This window comes from Lissotriton vulgaris, chromosome 2_1 (assembly GCF_964263255.1).
Source record: "Lissotriton vulgaris chromosome 2_1, aLisVul1.2, whole genome shotgun sequence".
Classification (NCBI taxonomy): Eukaryota; Metazoa; Chordata; class Amphibia; order Caudata; family Salamandridae; genus Lissotriton; species Lissotriton vulgaris.
In genome coordinates this window covers 612,598,325-612,620,856 of record NC_141687.1, presented here as the reverse complement: position 1 = coordinate 612,620,856, position 22,532 = coordinate 612,598,325, and positions in this window count along the sequence as shown.

The following is a 22,532-nucleotide window of genomic DNA, read 5'->3' as shown; positions in this document are numbered from 1 at the left end:
GTTACATAACTTTCCAAGGCGACGGTCCGCAAATCAAGCAATACTAATATCGTAGTAGACCACATGAGATAGGTCAATATATCCCGTGGAATAGTTGTCTATTTGCTATTTCGCTAAAATATGTTGTTATTGTTCTTTTGTAATGTTTGATTTGGTTGGCAACAATCATCCATGTTTTCGGGTCTTTCTTTCTTTCTTTCATGTTGTACATCAGCTTCCCCCAGGGGCAAGAGGACATTGGAGGAGGCTGCTGCTGCTGAACAAGGCCAGGATCGGTCAGGCAAGGGCTCCTTTGCTGGCCTCGGTAAGTTTTAATTTTAATATAGAGTACCTATTTTTTCCTAGCGTTCCTCATTCGATTTCTTCTAAATCGTCTTTGATCTTCTTGTAGACTGTATCTAAATTCTTATCCTGCCTCGACTATGACTCCCTGTGGTATTACTAGATTATTCTTATTAGTCTGTCTGTGTAGCTAACTAAGATTGCACATTTGGCAAAAGGTGTTAAACGAAACTCCCCTTCTAGTCAGCAATAGCTCTCTATGGGGAACATCCTTTACGACGCGGATTTTACTCCGCAGTACCCTTACAACGCGTCTTTTACAACGCAAGTCGTAACCACGATTCGCGCTGGAGGGCGCTACAGGACAAGGAATAATTTAATTTACTATCCAACACCTTCCCTACTGTATGTAGGCTGGTGTTGGAATAATAAATTAAAAAATTCCTAAGTCCGCACCCCTCCAACGCAAGTCGCGGTAACGACTTGCGTTGTAAAAAACGCGTTGTAAAGGTACGCGTGGTAAAACCATGCGTCGTAACGTCATACATCCCTCTCTATGCACTGAGTGCAGTCCTCTGGGATTGTCCATAATGTCTTTTCAAGTCTTCTAAATGTTTATGCTTTGACAATTACCAACAATAAAAAGGTGAATGACCACCAAGAAAGAATAAGATACTACTTTACTTTTGGTTTGGATAGGAGGACAATCCATACTACTACTGTTGCAGGGACAAATCTGCACAAACAGAACTATGGACACTAAATAGTGCATTGTTTATAAATTATAATAGGCGTAGGTAGACTTTCCACATACCTCAGTGATATCAGTCTTTGAAGAACCCCCAATCTCCTTACTGACTAGATAGTGTGGCAGAGTCATTTAGCTCCCAAATTCATCGATGATTGATCCCCAATGATGCTTATCCAACGCAGGACAAGAGTACGGAGTCAGAGTCCAGAAGTGTCAGAGGCACGGACTCATGCTTGCAAATTGCAAAACCTTTTGCTCATTCACTCTTGACCAAAAACCACAGAGTCTATTTAATTTTTAAAGCTTTATTAAAAGGAAAAATATTGATTAAAATCAAGCTTGTCATAAAACATAAATGGTTGATTAAAAATGGAAAAGTGCTTATAGTGATTTATTTCACACATTTATTGTGGGCGAGCCGAGCCCTCACCTGGTTTGAAATTTAATTTTTCTTTTTGGTGCTGAATCGTTGGTCCCCCTGTCCTAGTGGTGATGATGATGATTTGTTCTTAGAAGTGAAGCTTCTGTCTGTTATGAGAAAAATGGTGCGCGTTAAAAAGCAAGCATTCATCAGTTGTGCCAAAAAGTGCAGCAAGACAACACCCTTCCCTGGAAAAAGGGACATTTTTCACTTTAGAGTAGACAGTCACAAATTATTAGATTTGTTTCTGTATTCACATTTCTTCATTCCTAGACAAAATACTAGTGAGTTATGTATGTCTATGACATCTAACATTCTTAAATGTACTTTGTAGGTAGAACATCTGGTGCTGGGCCCAGCGCGGAGGTGGAGGAGGAAAGCTCTGGGGAGGAGGCGGTGCAAGTGCCGGACCAAACTGCTGTGCGGGTTGCCACGGTAGTGGCGGGCAGGGGTAAGCTCTTATATTCCTTACTTATTGAGATTGCAGACTGCATAGTGTGCTCCCCGTGAGAAAACGTAAGGTTTGTCCAGATGAGAGACATGAAGAAGAATGATTGACATATAGTTTGAAAGGATGGATGCCTGGATCATGGTACTATCTGACTCTTAGATAGCATATGTGTATCTAGAGAGAGTAGACGGTCACTGGATGAACTAAGTGTTACTTTGAAGAGCATGTAACACCGCACCCGCACGTCCGTCCCAGTGTAGGAAAGGCAAGGAAAAGAAGTTGTAATTTTGTCCGAATACTACCATGAATAGTAGCAGTAGTTTGTATTGCAAGCACAGCATATATCCGGCTATTACGATGGCCACTCACTCACTACCTCTGTTAATAAGTTTAGTAGAAGTCGGTCATTCATGTGTGGATGTATCACTGTTCACTCAATAAAAAGCAAAGCACCTAAAGTCATCCCATATGTAAGCAAATACACACCATGTGCAGTGATAGATAATCAGATTATTTATCTTCTTCATTTTCCTTTTCTAGTATTCATTGGCACTATAGGGTGAAAGTTAAATTAATTAAGCAGTAGCCCTTGTAACAGAGTATTCTTAGTGCCACCCATAATAGAAAAGTAAGAGCATCACCAGCTGCATGTACTGGACTGGTACAGTAACGCAAGTCTGTCTCACTCATCATGGCGGGCATCTGTTTTTCTCGGGTGCAAGTTGACTGCGCTGGCATTATGACGGCTTGAAGAAGTTAACGTACCAATTTTGCTAAACAAGAGAGAAGAATAAGACTGGTGTACTGTCATAGTCGACTCTAATGGAGTGAGTCCATAGTGCTCGTAGAATTGATTCCTTAAACTCCCACTAATGTTAGAGCAAGGATGAAGAAGTGGGAGGTTAGATAGATACTGGCCACAATAGTTATGTACTGCGCTTGCAAGTTGCTAGTTCTACTGTGACACAACTTTCTGCTGAATCATTTTGTGTTAATCTTAAAGAGCATTGGTTACAGACTATGTCTTTCTTTCTTCATATAGATGCTCCTTCCAAACCAACACAGAAGGAGCTGGCTAAAAGGGCCCGGCAACGGAGGCTGGAGGCCACTGTCGCCGAATATCGGTGGCTGGTGGCCCAGGAGGAGGACACGCAGACTAGTACGTCAACAACATCCACGGCGACACCTGCATCTTCCTCCGCGCTCCCTGGGTCAGCCAGTCAGCGCAGCAGGTCTCCAGCGGTACGGAGCCGAGGTACCGCAGCCACCCGCCACCGTCGAGCAGCAACGAAATCAGCTGCCCCCCACAGCAGTTACAAAAAAAGGATGTACCGGCTTTCCCTGAGGGTTTCCTACCTCGAGCAGGAGCTCCTCAACACCAAAACCCTGCTCGAGACCCTCGGCAAAGAGCATGCCAACCTGGCCCGAAAAGTCAACAGCAGCCAGTAGTAGGAGGAGACTATCCCTTGCCCCTTTTTTAAAGAATTCTGGGGGGTGGGAATTGGGAGTTGGGTTTTCTACTTTTTTGGACTTAGTTTTCAGGGACATTCGTTGGGGTTCGGGAGGGGGGGTGGGTTGGGTCGTGCAGGAGAATATTTATGTTAGGGATATATAAATATACTTTAAACTTTATCTTAGCATACGTGTTTTTTATTGCTTTTGAGGCTGGTGGGTGGGGGTTTAACAGTCCAGAAACTTAAGTGGCATCTTGATTCAAGTTGTGTAAGTACTAATGGCCCAAATGTTTTCAAAACTAAGTGCCTCTAAGTGAATTCAATAGTCCTAGGACTGTCAGTCTCTCGTCTCTCCGAGTCCTAATACTCCATTATACTACCTCCCCCCAAACGCTTATCTTACCTGTAATTTGTGTTTGGAAATAGGGCTAGGCACAGGGCTGGCTGCACGCGAAATGGCGATTAAGGTTGGCAATCCTGGGTGGATGAAATGTCATCATTGCGGTGGTACTTGTGGTGTTACACAGTGGCAGTTGCAGCATCTGAAAAAAAAGAAAATGAAACCTTGTTTGTCCTTACCGTAGCATTAGAATGGTACGATAGAGAATATAGCAGGTGACAGTACACTAGAACAGTAAATTAGTACTTGCGTTGAATTTCTTTGACATTGGCTACTACTACAAGAAATAGTACCGAAGGTGAAGGACACAGCAGCGTAATAATTTGCCACGTCTAGGGGGAGGATATTCTTGATGACCAATCAAGTTGATGGCACACATGAAAATCTGCTTTCATTTGCCAATAGTGACTGAGTGTCAAGCTGAGTAAGAATAGAATATATCCTCGGATTCCTTCACCAGCCTGTTGCTATGACCTTATCCTCCCCAGCAAGTGTGTGGAATTATAGCTGTCATTTAGTCACACATCTATCAAAAGCACACAGCCCGGGGGAAGAGGGTTAGGGTTTGGAAAATGGATGGGAATGGGGATTTTGGGAAAGTTTTGTTGAGAGAAGAAAAAAAAAGCACAGCATGGACAAACAATAATTGAAGATAAAGAAATCTTTGGGTACAAAGCTAACCATTAATCTTTTAAGTGACATAAAGGAAGTGCATGCACTACTGCATGCATGGTTACTGAAAAGTAAGTAATACTTTCGACAACCGTGAATGAAAGAATGCGACAGTACAGGGCTGCAGTAATAATTATGCGTTTTCACTTGCCTATCTCTGCACTCAGAGAAACACTTCTTACATTAAATTAGGTTTAAAAAATAGCAGAAGTAAAACCTATAGAATGGCTGTAGGGATGAATTTATAAGCAGGGATCAAAGAAATGCAGGGTTACACTCATAGAAGTTCACAGCAATAACATTACTTAAAAGATAATTAGAAAAGAACGGATACTGTATCTGAATGTTGTTGTAGTTGTCCTGTTGAATTTGGTAAATTGCATGCATCAAACCATTCCTCTTATTAGCAGGACTCCTCCATTCCAGCTGACGCTCCGTCCATCAATGTTGGTGACCAGAAGACACCCTGTCCACTGCCTGCCTGGCGGATGCTGAATTGCGGCTCGCTAATGTGAAGCCTGACTTCATCCTTATCTTCCCATTGCACAGACTGAAAGCCGGCCTGTAATTATTGATGGAAAAACAGGAAGTGATATTAGAACACCACTGACAAATAAATATAAGGTATGTACGCTGTGTAGTGCAAAAAGTCACACTTTGAGTTTCCTAATAGACAGTACAATATTTTTGAAAGTGCGTACTCTGAGTCTCCTTTTGAAGGACAAATAAGTATGGGCGAATTAATTTATCGGATCTTTCCCCTCAAGCTAGGTGTACTGTAAACAGTGTTTTTGAACAAAATTAGACCTTCCCAGCATTGCTCCCAGACCCTTAATAAAAAAAGTCGCAAAAATGTAGAAGACCCCCAATCAGATCTCAAAAAACGAGGCCTAGTAGAAAAATGGTGACAACACGTACTTTGAAAGTAAAGTAGGCCCAAATCCCCCCTTACCCACCGTGGATTGTATTCAAACCACTTGCAAGCAAGCAAAAGTATCCATACCCAGCATCGCTCCAAGACTCGCAAACCCCCCCCCCACAAACAGCCCCCCGCTCAAACACATGCAATACAATACTGCTAACCCTAACAAGCCCTAAGTTAAGAATAGTGGCAAACGCTTTCTTTAACTAGGCCAAATCCCCCCTTTCCCACCATGGATTTTCTTCAAACCACTTGCAACCAAAATTGCACATTCCCACGAGTGCTCTAAGACCCCAGAACTCAGTTGCAAAAATCTAGAACACCCCGAAACATATGCAATACTGCTGCTAGTGCTAACCCTAACGAGCCCTAAGTTAATGTGACGAAACGCTTTTCAGCATGGATTTTCTCCAAACCACTTTTATCCGGTATTAGACCTTCCAAGCAATGCCCCAAGACCTGCCAACCCACCCACAAAAAAGCAGAACACCCCCATAGAGGCAAAAAGAATAAAATGGAAAATCTCATACTTTGAATATTTTCGGCCTTCTTTCAATTCTGTCTAAACGCGCTGTCAGCTAGGCCCTAACTACCCTTTTCCACCATGGATTTCCTGAAAATCAAATGCAATCCACATTAGACTGTGCCAGCAGTGCTCCCAGACCCCAAAACCCACCCACAGCAACCTAAAAGCCCGCCAAACAGCACCCCAAAGACAGGCAAGTGATCAAAAGCGCAAAATCTTTCCCTGCTCCGATTTTCTCCAAACCACTTTTATCCGGTATTAGACCTTCCCAGCAATGGGCCCAGAGCCGTCAACCCAGTCGAAAACAAGTAGAAGATCCCCAAACAGCCAAAAAGCAAAACTTCAAAAATGGGCACTTAGAAATTTTCAGGCAAATTTCCAAAATCACTCCATGCGCGCTCTGCAGCTAGGCCCTAACTCCCCTTTGCCACCATGGATTTGCTTCAAACCTCTTGCAATCAAAAGTATCAATCCCCAGCAGTGCTCCCAGACCCCAAAACCCACCCACAAACACCAGGAAGCCCCCCAAACAGGCCCCCGAAAACATGATAGTGAGCAAAAAGGCAAAAACTTTTTCAACTCTGATTTTCGCCAAACCACTTTTATCCGGTATTAGACCTTCCCAGCAATGCCCCAAGACCCGCCAAACCACCCACAAAAAAGCACAACACCCCAAACAGGCAAAAAGCAAAAATGGAAAATCTCATACTTACAATATTTTTCGGCCTTCTGTCCAAACGCGCTGTGCAGCTAGGTCATACCTCCACTTTTCCACCATGGATGTCCTGGAAAACAAATGCAACCAACATTAGACTGTGCCAGCAGTGCTCCCAGACCCCAAAACCCACCCCCAAACACCAGGAACCCACCCAAACAGGCCCCCGAAAACATGATAGTGAGCAAAAAGGCAAAAACCTTTTCAACTCTGATTTTCGGCCCCAGAGCCGTCAACTCACCCGCAAAGAAGTAGAACACCCCCACAAGTGCAGAGTCTTTCTTCATTGGGCGTAATCTAGCCATCTGCTTTGAGGGAAATAGGAGTCTGGAGGAGGAGGATAGAGGAGCATGTTCTTGTGAACTTGTGAACCTGAGAAAGGCAGACTGTGGCACCTTCAAATCAATAAGCAAATAAGTGAAGACAGTTCTGCTGATGGGCTTGTTTTTGTGATTGGGTGATTCAATTTTTTTTATATAGACTTTGCAAAACAAAGAAAGACAGACACACAGGAATAAAAGTGAATAAGGACGAAAAAGAAAGTTATTGATTCATTGGCTCATTTTCAGGGCTCGGTGTCAGGGAAGAAGAGTTCGTCCTCATACTCTGCGAATTCAGGCGAGAGTAGGTCACCTAACAGAGAAGAACTTCCCTCATTTAAGTTGGTGTCCTCCTTGTCTTCTTCCTGCGTGTATTCTCGTATTTTGTAATCTGGTGGTATGAGGTGCTGATTCATCTTGATCATTGTTAACCTCTCCACATTTTTGGGCGAGAGGCGGGTCCTTTTGCAAGTTACAATGCCACCAGCAGCACTGAAAACACGTTCAGAAGATACGCTTGCAAGTGGGCAAGACAAGTAATTTATAGCCAGGTTGGAGATCTCTGGCTACAATTCTTTTTTCCTATGCCAATACGCCAATGGGTCATCATGAACATAGACCTCTGTTGAGTCATTCAGATAGTCCTGCACCATCGACTCAAGGTTCTCCACGGTTCCTCCACTTTGCTTACTTTTTGCTGGGACCTTTTGAGAAGAAAACCCAAGCTGAGTTAGCCAATCCTCTTCTTCACACAATCTTACTGTTGTGTCTGGTGCAGATGATCCGGTTGCTGGTGTCTTTAACGGCTGAGAGGGAAAATCACTCACTTCTGCCACAGCCACAGGTGCAGAAGGGGATTCTTTTGACTCCGGATGGCCTGCTGATGCTGATGTACTGCCTTTTCCTTCAATTTCGTGCGGTTCTCTTTCAAACCTCATGGCTGACACAGCTAGCCAACGCTTGTACTTTGAAACTTCTGTGTCACCAAAAGGAAAGAATACTCTGCCTGCCAGTGCCTTTTTGTAGCGTGGATCCAGAATAGTAGCACAAATGTAATGCTGTTCTGTGTGGATCTTTTGAAGACGTTCATCACAAAGTAGGCGCTCTAATAATTTCTCCGCCAAATCAAAAGCTTCTTGCTTTTCTTCATCTTTTTGAAACGTAGAAGACAATTGGTGCTCTAGCATGCGCCACAATGGGATAGCTTTTCCCAAATTACAGTCCTCCCTGCTGACTGCACGCGTGAAGAACTCAAAAGGACGAAGCATGTCTGTCAGGCTTTGAACTAGCTTCCATTGCTCCGCATGTATCCTCAGGTCCTTCATAGCTGCACCCTGTGTAAAGAAATACTGATCGACTACCGCACACTGCTCATACAGACGCTCAAGCATGTAGAAGGTTGAGTTCCAATGTGTTGCCACCTCCTGGAAGAGTGCTTTCACTGGCAGTTTACGTTCATGTAGCAGGCCCCTCAGATGCTTCCGGGCCTTAAAAGAATGGCTGAAATGTGTGCACATTCTTCGGCAGGTGGTCAGTAACTCGCACACTGGACTTTCTTCACTCAAGAATTTTTTAACCACCAGGTTTATACAGTGCGCCAAACACGGCACTCTGAAATAGTTACCCATATCCATGACCTTAACTATATTGGCGCCATTATCCGTGGAAACATAACCAATCTTGCATTTTCTTGGGGACAGCCATTGAAAGACATTTGTGTCAAACTCCTGCAAAATGTTTTCTCCTGTATGACTTGTCTCCATGCCAAACATGGCTAGTGTTGCATTTATCCGAGCAGTTTTAAAAACGTTGTCTGGGTCAACACCTGCCCTTAGCTTTGCTGTAACTCCTGAAAAAGAGACCCAGTGTGCAGTGATGCACATGTAATCAGTGGCTGCGCAACTGGTCCACATGTCTGTTGTCAGATGTATAGTGTGAACAGCACTCTTCTGCAAAGCTGCCCGAATCACCTCCAGCACATCTTCATGTAGTGCTGGAACCGCAACTCTGGCAAAAAAGAACCGGCTAGGAACCTTCCATTTAGGGCAGAGCGTTGCCACTAATTCAAGAAATCCAACCCCTTCCACAAAAGAAAAAGGGAGAAGGTCCAGCGCTAGCATTTTAGCCAGCTTAGTGTTATACAGACACACCGTTGGGTGGTTCCGTTCAAATGGCGCATTTGAAACCAACAGGCTTCTAATGGTGGGCTGGACCATGATTTTACGGGATGATGATGATGATGACTTCTTCGACCCAGTTACGCTCGGTGATGTTGAACTTTTTCACATTGGTGTCTCACTCTCTCCCACACTCTTAGTGTGGCTCACAGGGGGTGTGCTGCTGACTGGGGTACTGGGTGTAAGTGAAGTGTTTGAAGCTTCTTCCTCCTCGTCATCATCAGATGAAACATCAACGGATACAGTTTGTTGACTTGCAATTCGGGCTTCCTTGATCTCCTTTAGGTGCGCATGCCATTTGACAGTGTGCTGTCTCTCAAGATGACCTCTCTGGCCTCCGGTACCATAGTTGGTACCAAGCTTACCACGACTAACTGCAAGCTTACAAATGGCTATGTTTTCCCTTGTTGTGCAAACACTAAAGAAGTCCCAAACTGCGGACTTCAAATGTCTGTGGGGGGGCGGAGGAGGCGATACTGGTCATGCTGCTAATGCCAGATGAAGTGGAGGATGTGTGTTGCCGAACTTTACTACGTTGTGCACTTGCAGCACCACTAATTGAGGAAATGGAGGTCGAGGTGGATGGAGGTCCCTTCTGGCGAGAAAATATGGAAGCGGTAGGTGGTGGTGTACTAGTTAACTGCAATGGTGGTGGTCCCATTGCCTCGTCGACAACATCACGCTCAGCAGCTTTTTGGGCTGGGGTAAAAATGTCTGTTTGCTGCATGCCCGCTGAGCCTGGAGTGACGTTTATGATGACTGCGTCGTCGTCGTGAGAGTCTTCATCAGCAGGAGTAGTATACGCCACTTCTTCTTCAGCGTCATCATCACACTCCATAAGTACAAGAGTTTCGGGGACATTCCTTTTACGCTTAGCTACCTTTGTCAGATCATGGTGTGCCTCACTCTCAGACGGCTGTGGTGGTTCCCAATTTAGATCCATATCATCAGAAAGAAGGGGGCTTGAAGAAGATGTAGACACATCCTTGATGTTTTACTTGCTAGGGATCTGGAAGACAACGAATGTCAGGAGGAGTGGCTTCCTCAAATGATACCTCGGCTTGAGTGTCGATTTCCTGATGTGCCCCTACTTCTGGAGGAACAACTATTGTGGGCACTTGTGCCGCTCCATGCACCTCTGCTTGCGCATCTCCTTGCGCTGCCTCTCCTTCCACACGTACTTGGGCTTGTACTAGCACATGTGGTTGTTGTTGCGGCTGTGGTTGTTCAACACTCGTCAGATGAGTTACGACAACCTATGTTGATTGAGGGATAGTTTCCTGGAATATTGCGGGATTGGGTCCCAGACTGCAATCACCAGAATGGGTCTCATTCATTAGGGGTTTTGATATTTGCCTTTTCCAGGAGACATGGGCGTATGAGCCCCAGTTTCTCTATGGCTTCTTGAATTTCTATGTCCCGGCCCTCAAGGGACCCAAAGGCCGCCCGAAAGGGGGGCTCACTATCTGGCTAAGACAGGAACTTTTTGATAGAGTTATTGAGATTCCAACTAATAATAGAGATATTCAGCTGATTAGGATACCAACGGGCACTATGGATATTTACAATCTGTACGTCAGAGGGCTGGGTAGGGGGAAATCTCAGGTCCTGGCAGCCCTAGACCATCTGATCAGCCAACAGCCTCCTGAAAATAACCTGATAATTGCAGGTGATTTAAATATGACTTTTGAGCCACTTGTAGCGGGTGATTGGTATTCGGGGGAGGAAGAAGACTCTCGCTGGGGGATTCCTAGATTGGATACCAACCCAATAGCCAGATGGTCCGACAGCATAATACAGGTTAATGCACTATGTTGCGAGAGAGGGGTCAGGGCTTTGAATGGCAGAATGCCCAGCGATAGCCAGGGGGTAGACACGTTTGATAATGGGAGATCAAAAAGTAGGATCGACTATGTCTTTTGTAACATGGCTATCTGGCACCTTATGGAAGATATGAAGGTAGTTACCTGGCAGGAGAGCGACCACAACCCCTTATGTATTCTACATCAGTTGTGGGGAAGCAATACAGAGGGGACAAGAAATAACGAGGAATCCGTGGCTGATATTGTACCAACAAACGATATGAGGCGGGTCAGGTGGGCTCAGGTCGAGATGAATACCAGGGCGATGGAGAGTATTAGGGAGGAGCTAGACAAAGCCATTTCCGCCATGAACACTATAGGGGTCAAGGAGAACGAGAATGATCTAGGGGGTATTACTAACCTACATGATCGTTTTTTTGAAAGTTTAAGGGGGCATTTCTTCAAGGTAATAACTAAGCCTACGGGCAACCATAGACGGCCACATAGAGAGAGTTGGTATAATGCTGCTTGTAGGCGGGCAAGAAAAGCCCTAGGGAGCGCAATCAAAAGAAGAGTCCCGGATGAGGTCAGAATAGCCAGGCAGGACTATAAGAAAACAATACACAGGGCAAAGACTCAATGGGACGACCAACATTGGCAAGATCTCTTAAATGCATGCTCGGCCAAGGATTCAAAAGTGTTCTGGAATATGGTCAAGTGGGGGCAGGGAGGTCACCCCAAACCCCCTTCCAACCATGTGACACAGAGTAGCTGGTTAGACCATTTTGGTTCCCAATATGTAGCCCGTCCGGAGGATGGGACTGGGGAAATTACATATATAACTTTATGTACGACAATGTTTTCACTACTAAGGATGTAGCGATGGCTCTTTCGTCTGTTTCTAGGGGTAAGGCACCTGGGCCGGATGGGGTTCCCGCAGATGTTTTCCTCCATAACAAAACCCTCTGGGGTATTTATATAGCAAAGTTAGCTAATGCCGTCGCCCAAGGGGCACCAGTTCCAAAATCCTGGCAAGGGGCCACAATAATCCTCATATACAAGAAAGGGGACAAAACACACCCGGGGAACTATAGGCCTATCAGCCTGATTGATACGGTCCAAAAGGTTATTGGAAAAATGACCCTGGGGAAAATATTGGATTGGGTAGAAGGGGGGGACATCTTGTCAACTTTCCAGGCTGGTTTCCGCAGACTAACTAGCACCACCGACCAGATATTTCGTTTCATCTTACTTCACTGGAAGACGGTGGTGCTGGGCAAAGGCAGCATTTACGCTGCCTTTATTGATTTGCGGGCAGCATTCGATCTGGTCCCACGGTTCCAGCTATGGGAAGGCCAGGGCCAAGTTACGGCTGAATTCCCAGTAGAGCGTGGGGTGCGCCAAGGTTGTGCTATGGCCCCCATGCTCTTCTCTTTGTACATAAACGGGATAGTGGAACAAATGTTGCAGGAATGTATAGATGCCCCTACACTGGGGGGTGGGGGGCAAAAAACCCTATTTTACTTTTTGCAGATGACACGCTCATCATTTCCAAAACTCCAAGCGGTCTGCAGCGAGCCATGAAACTTTTTGAGGTCTTTTGTGCCGAACACGGGTTGAAAGTTAATATTGCAAAAATGAAGCTCATGGCATTCAACCCGCACCATGGTTTTAAAGGGAATTTCGATATGAATGGCCAAAAGGTGGAAATGGTGTCGGATTTTCTCTATTTGGGCATCCATCTGGACAAGGGGATCAAATGGGGCAAACATATTGAATTGGCAGCATTAAAACTCCGCCAAAATGCGGGAGTAATATCTGTAGAGCACAGCAAATCCCTCACCAAACCCATCCAGCCAGCTCTTCGTCTGTATGAGGCAAAAGCCCTAGGCTCGGCACTGTACGGTGCAGAGATTTGGGGCTACGATAATTCAACACCACTAACACTTGTTAAAAACAAGTTTTTTCGTATCCTTGTGGGTCTCCCCAAAAGCACTCCGATGAAACCATTGCGGTATGACTTGGGGAGAAAAGCATTAGCCGATGTGGTCAGATTACGACCTCTTTTATATTGGCGGAGAATCTGGGCCACCCCGGAACTCGCTCAATACGCCCAGTGTTTTTTGGAGGTAATCAAAATGGACAAATTTCACAAAATAGTGTGGTTGATGGAGTTGAGTAAAGCTCTGGGGGAAATGGGGTTGAAGGGGCTGTGGGAAAACCCGGAGCTAGCTCACTTCCCATCGAAAAACAACTTAAAGGAAAAATACTGGGAAATGGTCGCTCATCGAAATTGGAATGCCACTGACCCTTCTACTATGGAGGGCCGTTTTCTGGACATTAAGGCTTCACCTAGTTTTGAGCCATTTTGGGACTGTATTACAAAACCTAGGGACAGGAAGTTTTATTTCCAGTTCAGAGTGGGGTCTCTCCCAATAAGAGCACTAACTGGGAGATGGGCGGCTGGCAATTCTATTATGTGCCCGGCCAGCAACAACGAAAAAGAGACTATTGCACATATTCTTTTTGTATGCAGGGCCTACGCTAATCCAAGACGAGTTTGGCTTAAAGCAATGTGCAAGTTATTAGGCACTAGGGACAGTAGGGTGGCATTAAGATTAATTTCCACCAGCAGCCTACCAGTCATCACATTCGCTGTTGCAAAGTTCTTGGGCTGGATGTGGTCCATCAGAAATGAATTTCTTTCCACTGAATGATATTTTGTCCTGGGTGATGTCTGAATTTTTAATTTGTATAACAATGTTTTTAACATACCAGTGTTTTATGTGTATTTTAAATTCAATTGATAAAAATGCTTTTTTATATTAATGATCAACCCTGCTTTTAATAGAACTGTCAAAGCGGTTACTGTAACTATGGAGCAGTAACAATGTCATGTCTGTATTTATGCTTTTATGAGTTTTTTACCTCGAATAAAGCTAAATTTGCTTGATTGATTGAGGGATGCTGCTACTTTCTTGCGATGAGCCACCATCACTGGTCGATGGTGATTGAACAACTAGACTGGCTGCCTCTAAAGCACTCAAGGGCTTGGACTTTAGTTGGCGTGGTGGTGGTGGCACTGAGCCCAATGGAGCGGGGGTGCCCAGCAGATCCCGCTGCTGCTGCAGGCGTACTTTTTTTTTTATTCCCAAAAAATGTGGCGGGCGGCACACCAGTCTCCTTGGTAAGTGGCGCCACTTGCTTCTTCTGCTCCTTACTGGCAACTTTCTTGCTAGAGGAGCTACGGGGAACTTTTTTTGGGGCCATCTTCTTCAGATGTCAGAACAGCAGGCCGCAGTTGCACGAGTTGCAGAGTTGTCTTGTCTGTGGCCACACGTGACGTCGCGTGACGTTATGCTGCACACACCGCTGCAGGACTTCTTCCTGGCACTGGTGGTTCTCTTGTGCACCTAAACGCATTGGAAGACAGAGGAACATCAGTTACACACCCCAAAAAGTCTAAAAACACGCAAAAATCTGCACAATCCCATGCCATCCATGCCCTCAATGATGTTTAAATTTAAGACACCCCACAGAAAGACTCGGCCCATGCACCACTCACTACCCCTGGGCATAAAGGATGAAAGCTAGGCAAAATGGGTGCAGGCCTAAGAACACTGCCTGGCTTCAAAATGGCCCCTAGGCCCCCACCACATGGCCAGGCCCTGCCTGTACCAGTCCTCAAAATGGCCCCCACCCACATGGACAGGCCCCATCACCACCCCAAAAAGTCAAAAAACACACAAAAATCACCACAATCCGTGCTCTTGAGCATCTTTTATCTTTTCGTCCCACTGTGATACCCCGAGCATTGTTTAAAGATGAAACTGAGGAGTGGATGGCGACGCCTGGTCAGTACCCCATACGTGAAGTTTCACCATTGTGTATGCCAGATAACACTGGTGCTAACCCTCCGATCCTGCCACACTTCCAGAGGGTGTGGATACACCTTCCATGGAAACGCTCGGAAGTTTTGCAGGTTAAGCAGACTTTGCCCGACCCTCACAAAAATCCGACAGGTTACTATAAAGAATTGTCGCAGCTAGTGGATGCAACGATAATGAATCTTGCCGACATCGATATGTTGTTCGGCAATGTCGTACCGCAACCGGTATGGGCGAAAATACGTCACGAAGATCATGCAGCTGAATTAGGTGGAGACTGGGCTGCACTTACTGCGGCTGATGTACGACAAGTTGGCGGGGCTAAGCCTGAGCAGTTAATTACGGCTTTGCCTCAGAGAATTATTACCCTTATGAAGACACTTATGCCAGCTATGAAAGTTAACTGGGACAAATTGTCTGCTTGTAAGCAAAAGAAGGACGAGAGTGTCTCCGATTTCTTTACGAGATTTGAGGAGGCATTCATCGATCATAGTGGTCAGGATATGGGCACTGAGGGAGGCCAGAGATTGTTTGTGGATAAATTTGTATCGAATTTGTTGCCTGACCTTAGCAATAAATTAAGAAATTCGGAGAGTGCGTGGGCTGTTTCTACTTCTGCCCAGATATTGGCTACGGCTCAATATTATGAAAATAGAGAGAAGGTGGAAAAAGATCGTGCAGATAAAAAGACGAAAGAGCTCAAAACGAAAGTTCTGTTGCAACAAGCGTATCCTCCGCGCTTTAATCAACATGATTCTCAGCAATGGAATAGATCGCAATCACAGCCCGCTAGGTCACAGTCGCGAAATGACTCTCCTTCGCAGAGATCTACGTTTGGGTACAATCAGTGTGCCTATTGTAGAGGTGAGGGTCATTTGAAATTTGATTGTCCGGTTTTGCGCGATAGAAACAGTGGCAATTCATCTAGAGGAGGCCGTAGTGGTCCTCAACAGGCTTCACGAGGTAGAGGTTGTGGTGTTACTCAGAATCAAAATGAACGTTCTAATAATCCCTCTGATTCCAATAATTGTTTTGATCAGCGTGGTTCATCATCGGGTAGATCTGCACAGTACAATGTGGACGATTATTACGCCGATCAGGGTACTGACGACGGTAATTACTAGGACAGCCATAGACAAGGAGAGGGAGTAATATCAGTTCCGGTTGATCAGAGAGGGCCTTACGTCGCAGTTGCCACCTCGGGCGTAGTTGAGCCTTTTCTGTTGGACACTGGTGCAGCGAAAAGTTCCATCATGCATTCGAAACTCCCTGGCGCACTTTTGTCTGGCTTAACAAATGTTTCCGTTGGATTCTCCGGCGCCCCTGTTAGCAATCCGGTTTCTCGCCCTTTGCCCCTCACAATTGGGCCTCGTGAGCTGAAAGCTCCTTTGATTTTGACTACTGGTTGTGGTGAAAATCTTTTGGGCCTGGATTTGCTGAAACGTTTGTATGCGACTTTGTATTGTTCTCCTGTGGGTGTGAAGCTTACATTGGGTGAGAGAGTAATCTCTCCTATGTACTTGTCCATTGATAAGCTCCCACCGGAATTGAGTTCTCTTCCTGCATCTTTGTGGGCAACAGGTCCTAATGACGTGGGCATGCTTGACATCTCTCCCTATGTTGTTCAATTGAAGTCGAATGTACGACAGCCACGTATTCTCCAGTATCGTATCTCCCTTGATGGAGAACGAGCGTTGTTAGCGCTCATTTATGACTTGATCGAGAAAGATGTTATTGAGGAGACCCGGGGAAACGTGTGTAATAGTCCTGTGCTACCCATTCTGAAACGCACTGATCCATCTAAGCCTCCTGTTTATCGTTTTGTCATTGATTTACGGGAGGTGAACAAAATTGTGGTTCCTCAGTTCCCTGTGGTGCCTGACATTACGGCTTTACTGACTCTGATTCCAGCATCTGCGTCCTGGTTCTCAGTGATCGATCTGAAGAATGCTTTCTTTAGCATTCCGATTGCTGAGGAGAGCAGGGACCTTTTCGGTTTCTCTTTAGGTGGCCGCAGCTTTAGGTTTAAACACGCTCCTCAGGGCTATTGTGAGAGTCCATTGATATACAGTGAAGCCCTGAAAAGTCAACTTGATGCATTTGTGTTACCGGCTGGTGCGGCCTTGATCCAATATGTCGATGACTTATTAGTGCCTGCGGACACACGAGATATTTGCAAAACTGCTACGGTGTCTTTGTTGCAACATCTTTGTGACTTACATCACAAGGTGTCACCTTCTAAACTGCAATATTGTTGTCAAGAAGTAACCTATCTAGGTCACTTATTGTCAAAGGAGGGAAGAAGGTTGACCCCAGAGAGAATTGCAGCGATCGCTCGGATGACTGTGCCAACAACTCAGAGAGATGTGCGTACCTTTTTAGGTATCACGTCATACTGCAGGCAATGGATTCCAAATTTTTAATTGCTAGCGAAACCATTGGTAGCTCTCACGTGCAAGGACGTTCCAACTCCTTTGCCATGGACGGAAGAGTGTCAGAAAAGTTTTTCTGAATTACGTGATGCGTTGTGTTCGGCCCCTGTGTTAGGTACTCCTGACTACAGTAAGCCGTTTACACTATACGTTCACGAGAGGGAAGGTTGTGCGTTGAGTGTTCTGACGCAACAATTTGGCGGTAAGCAACGTCCATGTGCATATTTTTCCTCAACCTTGGACCCGGTAGCTAGAGCATTGCCGAATTGTTTAAGAGCGACAGCGGCAGCTGCGGTGTCCATCCGACAATCTGCAGGATTGGTCATGGATAATATGCTTACGGTGATGGTTCCGCATGCAGTTGACACTCTCTTGAATCGTACGAAAACCCAACACTTGACGAGTGCAAGCTTGTCTGGTTATGAGTTGACGCTTTTGGCAAGTCACATTCAAATAAAGCGCTGCAATGTCCTAAACCCGGCGACTTTGTTGCCAACCAATATGGAATCAGATGAGGTACCACCACACGATTGTTATTTGTGAACTGAGGAAGAAACGAAGGGTCGTGTTGACCTAAAAAACACTCCATTGGAAAAACCCGATGGTACTTTGTATGTAGATGGTTCGTGTTTTAAGTTGCCGAATGGTGATGTGACGACTGCGTATGCTGTGGTAACGTTGAGTACGGTTGTGGAAACTGCAAGATTGAATCAGAATTCTGCACAGGCGGCAGAATTAATCGCCTTAACGAGAGCGTGTGTTTTGTCAAAAGGAAAGCGGGTGAATGTGTTTACTGACAGCCAGTATGCCTTTGGTGTTTCCCATAGTTTTGGACGATTGTGGCGAGAAAGAGGTTTTATGACATCACATGGTACGAAGATCCAGCATGGACACCTTGTGAATGATCTTTTAGATGCACTTACATTACCCAAGCAGGTGGCGATTATTAAATGTAGTGCACACCGTAAGGTGACGGATGATGTTGGTTGTGGCAATGCGTTTGCTGATGAGATTGCTAAGGAGACTGCGAGAAACCTTACAACTAGAATGTATGTGACGAGTTCGGTAAGGTGGCCTGGGGAAACTGGTATGTGTGAGGATACTATTGAAAGTGTGAAAGCGATTCAGAATGAGGCCACCGAGACTGAAAAGACCAAGTGGAAGGAGAGTACAGGAAAGTTGGATGCGAATGGTTGCTGGATTGATTTGTCAGAGAATAAAAGATGGATGTTGCCAGATGCATATGTGCTAGCTGTTGTGACCATGGCACACGGTTTATCACATATTAGTGCGAAAGGTATTTGCAAGTTGTTGTCCCCCGTATGGAAGAATGATGGTATCGCTAAGTGTGCTGAGAGATTGGTCAAGAATTGTATGATATGTATGATGTACAATCCTGGTAAGGGCACTCCTACACCCCCTGGCCATTTCGCTCCTCCTACATGTCCCTTTGAAGTAATTCAGTTGGACTTCATCCATATGGAGCGGATGCAATAACCTAAAATACGTTTTAGTTGTGGTTTGCACATTCTCCCGATGGATTGAAGCTTACCCTCTCAAAGACAGTACTGCCCTGTCCACAGCGAAAGTCCTACTGAAGGAATACTTTTCTCGGTATGGAATTCCACGGATTGTATGGTCCGATAACGGAAGTGAGTTTGTGGGGAGTGTGATGAAGAGTGTGTGTAAGGGCCTTGGAATTACACAAAAATTCCATAGCGCCAACCATCCCCAGTCAGCAGGTTTGGTTGAGGGGTACAATGGTACTCTAAAACTAAAACTCGCAAAGATTAAGGCTACGACTGGTCTCTCGTGGCCCGACGCTTTGCCCCTGGCTCTTCTGTCAACTAGGGTGACTGTACACTCTCGAGTAGGGCTCAGCCCATATGAGATTGTGTTCGGCCGTCCTGCAAATATTTGGGGGGTTCCTAGACCCGATGCATTCACGAATCTTGAGTATCCAATGCTGATTGATTACCTTCATGATCTGACTGCTAAACTGAGGTTAATTCATCAACAGGTCTTTGAAGCACTGCCGGCGCAGACGGAGGGTCCAGTCCACCAGCTCCAACCCGGAGACTGGGTGGTTACTAGGAATTTTTGCCAAAAGCGAAACCTTGAGCCGAGGTTCATTGGACCCTTCCAAGTGCTCCTCGCCACGAGAACTGCTGTCCGTTTGGAGGGCCGCAAGCACTGGGTGCACGCCACCCACACCAAAAAGGTACCGATACCTTTACTAGCGGACTCGTGGGTGAGGACAGGCATCGCCTCATCTGAAACAGAAGCTTTGCCGAACTTTGTGCCGTTCAGTGACGCTCAGCCTGTGGGAGATACTTCAGTGCAGCCAGACAACACTGTTGAACCTTTGTCATTGGAGAATTCAAGATCTGAATTATCATCTGACCGACAGGACTCTGTTTCATCATCCGACCAATTGTTTGAAGAGCAGACCCGTCCTGGAAGAAGCAGATATTTTCTTCGTTCCAATACTAGAGACTAATAAAATAATTTTTGCTTTTTCTTTTTGAAATCCACGTTACCCCATTATCACTCTGAACATTTTTTTTGAACAACTGTGGTTTCTGTTTGAATTTTGAGGTCTTTTCCACATATGTGTGTTTGGTTCCACAGCTAGGAGTTTTTGTATATATTGTTTAATTAAAAGAACCTCACATCCGGGTGGACCGTAGGGCTGTGCGGGTACTTCCTTCTGTTTAGTAGGTCCTGACACTAGGTTGGAGGCCGTCGATTCCTAGGAACTCCTGGGGATTGACTATTGCTACACAGAACGAAGTGCGTCAAGAACGTTGCGGACAGTTTTAGAGGATGGCATTCTCAAAGTTGTTGGAAGTGGAGAAGACTCAAGCGCAAAGATCCGAATTGCATAGGATTGTACGTACCAAATGCTTTATGTTTCAGGTGTTCCTACTGTTCCTAACTGTTTCCTCATTATTGGTGGGTGGAGTGTATTATGCGATACAATCCTTATTGCCTTCTGCTTCACCTACCCCTTCCTCTGAACCAAAACCTACTTCCACTGTTTCTCCTCATTCTTTTCACATCTTACCCCAACACGAGCAGGTTAGACGTGCGGAATTTATGAACAATTCCTTCATTCAGCTCCTTCATCAGCATCAGTTGGTGATGAACACTACCAACTGTTGGGTGTGTGGGTTAATGCCACATACCACCGATAGGGGAATTCCGTACTTGGTCCTTCCTTACAGTTCCCAGGGTTCAGCTCGAGCATTCCAAACAATGTTTCGTAGCGCACTAGATTCCTACCCCCATCGAGAGCCACGCACTGCAGATCATGGTCCTGGCCCGTACCACAAGCCTTTGGCAAGAGCGATTGCCGATTTAGATAGGGATATCTTTGACGCATCGCTTATCCCAGAGGAAGAGGTGCAAGCATACAGAGATCTGAGTGAGGCTGAGTATAGCATGTCAGTGGGTGATCGGCAGCTTAAAAGCTCGTCTCCGATCTGGATCGTACCCCATCTCGGCAACTTCTGTCTGAAAGCGCTTGGCCGAAGCCCGCGAGCTCAGCTCGGGAGGAGTGCCTGTACCGAAACGTATGTTTTGCCGACGGCCTCTTCCCCTGTTCTTCTGACTGCCAAGGGTACTTACTTTGTTTGTTATGACCGCGCATATACATGGTTGCCTCGTGACTTCTCAGGCACATGTTATATTGCGAATTTGCTGCCGCCGACCTTTACTGTTGGGTCGGATTATCACAAGACCAGAGTTGTGAGAGGCGTGATTAGCGAAGAGGACACTGCCGGTCAAGAAGCAGGAGACTTCTTTAAGGGTTTCTTGCCGTTTTGGGGACCTATGATCAATAGTAGGAACCTGAGACAGTTGACTCGAGTGGTGGAATCGACCGCGAATATCACTGCGAGCGCCCTTGGCAATATTACAGCAGAGCTTCAGGCTGACAGGCTTATGACGTTACAAAATCGTATGGTTTTAGACGTTGTCCTTGCAGATAGAGGTGGTGTATGTAAGGTGATCCATTCGAGTTGCTGCATTTTCATTCCTGATAACGCTCCAACTGTCTATCAAGCCATCTCGAAGTTGCATAAGATCTCCGAGTCCATACACGTGGACGTAGGGGATTGGACGCTACTAGGATGGTTTTGGGGCCTGATGTCGACGTGGGGTTGGAAGATTCTGATGATCATTGGGGTTGTTGTAGCATTTCTGTTCACGTGCTGTCTTTGTGTGCAGTGTGGCCCTGCCTTATGTGGCCTCTGTGCTACGACGTGTATAAGACGGCCACCTGTTACCAAGGAAGCATTGATGGATAGGATAATGTTGCAGCAACACCTGGATGGTCTGATGAATATCGAGATCGATTCTGATTACGACAAGTGCTTGCCTACATGAGGGCAAAAGGAGCGTCTGAGGTTCCGTGACAATTGTAAGTGGTGTTTCCGACTCGCCTGAATATGGTCGAATCTGGTATCTATGAACCGCAAATGACGAGTTTAGTGGGTGAACGCGTTTTCGCTGTGCTAACCTAAACCGTTTGTCTGTTTCGTGGGTTTCTCCATCTGAACCCACGGGTTCCATTTTAGATACGGCATCCATTTTGTTTCTTGCCCTCAAGTAGCCAGCGAACGGACACTGTCCGCTTCGCGACCCTGGGATTCCCAAACTCTTGCGGAAGACACGTGTTCCTTTGAGGGTGTCTTTATGACGAGGGGGATGATACTGTAAGGCAGATGGCCCCGCTTGAGGCTCATCTTGCCGTGCCGGTCTATTGTCTCAGTTGTGCATTCATTAGGCATGTCTCCTTTGATCCCTGCAATCGTGTTTCCTGATACCACCCCCTTTACACTCTTTTCAAACTGTTCGCTATCCTCGTCTTCCTCTGCACCTGTTTCTGACTCTTCCTTGATTCGTTTACAGCCGAACGGAATGCACTAATGGTGGGAAGATGTACTTTTACAGTTGGGAACCGGCAAATGCTACTGTAATTATGTTCCGGGCTCTGAATACATGAAAGCGACCCCCTTTGAAATTTACTGTGGGAACTTGGTTGTAACCTTTTGTTTGCCATGTTATCTTATGACGAAAAACTGTATAAAAGGAGCGATCCACAGATACAATTTGAAGCAGTCTCCGTGAACATACATGCTATGTACTTCTCGTGACTTCTGTGTTCCCTGCAGTAAATAAACCTTGAATCTTTGACGCCGAAGGAAGTGTCCTGTGTCTCTGTCATTTGTACGCCGGAACAGGTAACCCACGAAGGTTTCAGGTGTTATCCCTGGCACCGCTGGGTCTTAAGAAAACCCAGTCCTTCAAGACCCCC